Raw genomic sequence first — 1,881 nt, 5'->3', positions numbered from 1 at the left:
CCCGTCTCGGCCTCCCAAAGTGCTGGGATTACAGGCTTGAGCCACCGCGCCCGGCCTCAAGGTTTTACATATAGAAAGAACCTCCTACTTTTAGACCAGTCCTTTTCTTACTTAATTGTACTTTCTCAAACTGAGAGTTCAGAGTTTACAACTGCTTTAGGATACAGAATTTTTACTTACTGAAACTGGGAAATTCTTACAATACTGGCCTTCCCCCACTACTGCTAGAGAGACAGCTACTCTGAATGAACTTTCCTTGGTTTTTCTCAATGAAGAATAAAGCACACAACTGAGCCTGGTGTCACCTGGCAGGTGAGCTTTCAGGCCCGGAAGAGCAGACCGTCCCTCACAATAATCACCAATCACAGAGAAAAGGCCGGGACCGTGAGGATGACTGCTGGCAGGTACAGGGTTTTCTAGCGGGGGTCAGAAAGATTCTGGGGTGAGGCAGTGGTGATGGCTGCACTGTGAATACGCTAATAACCACGGAGCTGTACATTTTAAAATGGTGAATTTTTTGTGTGAATTACATCTCAATAATAAGAGGAAGCATAAAAAACAAGTCCAGCTTGGCCCTCAGTACAGGGCAGGCAGAAGGCTGTCGTCGTAGCAGGACAAAACATCCCCAAGAAACAAAAACCAAGTTGGCCTGAAGGCAGCACGCAGCCCCGGGCAGCAAGGGCCAGCTCAGGAGGGCGGCACTCCAGGGGCCCTGGCGCTGGGGAACCACGGGCAGGAGAGGCAGAAACTGATGGTTTTTGTTTTTTTCTCGCTCTGTCGCCAGGCTGGAGTGCAGTGACATGATCTCGGCTCACTGCAAGCTCCGCCTCCCGGGTTTACGCCATTCTCCTGCCTCAGCCTCCCGAGTAGCTGGGATTACAGGCGCCGCCACCTCGCCCGGCTAGTTTTTTGCATTTTCAGTAGAGACGGGGTTTCACCGTGTTGGCCAGGATGGTCTCAATCTCCTGACCTCGTGATCCGCCTGCCTCGGCCTCCCAAAGTGCTGGGATTACAGGTGTGAGCACCGCGCCCAACCAGAAACTGATGCTTTCACCAGGAAACCAGGGGATTTTAATGTGGCTGATTGAGACCTGAATTTCCGAACCACTGAAATATCTTTCTAAAAATCCTGCTCTCAGTCTAACTCACAAAGTGCCAATCAATGTTTTCTTCAGTATCGGAACCTTCAGTACAGCCTCCTCAGAATTACCAGTGTTCTGAGGTACACACAAACCTGTAAGGATGAACTAGGGTTTTAAGAATAAATGACATCTCCCGGCTCAAACTGTATGGTTCATGTCAATTGATGCCTCTTAATGGAAAATAATTTCTTCCTAAATCACTGAATTTCAAAATACATAACTAAAAGCACTTAACATTCTAAAAAGGGTCACCTTAAACACACACACACTGACCACGCCAGTGGCCTTGTTGACGTCTCCCATTTGGAAGAATCTGGCCATTGTTACTATGACTTCAGTCTGCAGCCACCACAGGAAGAACCTGCAGGGTGGCAAATGACTGAACTCAAACCCAGCTGCTCCCGTACTAATGGGATCAGGTTCCTGCACCACCACACGGCAGAGTCCCTACCCAGCCCTACACCATCGTGGGTTTTAGAAATCCCTCCTGCTGTGCAGACTCTCCAGTACCTCCACACACTAACGTGTACTGAACTCAGCATCTTGAGTGATAATGTGAGTCTCCCAGCCCACATTTGCAAATCCTACATTTAAAAACTTTAGAAAGGCCGGACGTGGTAGCTCACGCCTGTAATCTCAGCACTTTGGGAGGCTGAGGTGTGCAGATCACAAGGTCAGGAGATCAAGACCATCCTGGCTAACGCGGTGAAACCCGGTCTCTACTAAAAATACAAAAAAA

General features: G+C 48.8%; 1 protein-coding gene across 1 annotated transcript in view; it reads right to left on the bottom strand.

Moving 5' to 3' along the window:
* The window catches only part of SUN1 (Sad1 and UNC84 domain containing 1), a 43,062-nt gene that overhangs the window by 10,310 nt on the left and 30,871 nt on the right, over positions 1-1,881 (bottom strand). The window lies entirely within an intron of this gene.

The sequence above is a fragment of the Colobus angolensis genome, unplaced genomic scaffold (genome assembly GCF_000951035.1).
Source record: "Colobus angolensis palliatus isolate OR3802 unplaced genomic scaffold, Cang.pa_1.0 Scaffold43, whole genome shotgun sequence".
NCBI classification, from domain to species: Eukaryota; Metazoa; Chordata; class Mammalia; order Primates; family Cercopithecidae; genus Colobus; species Colobus angolensis.
The sequence above is the reverse complement of the archived record's forward strand: the minus strand, read 5'-3'. Positions and strand labels throughout refer to the sequence as shown.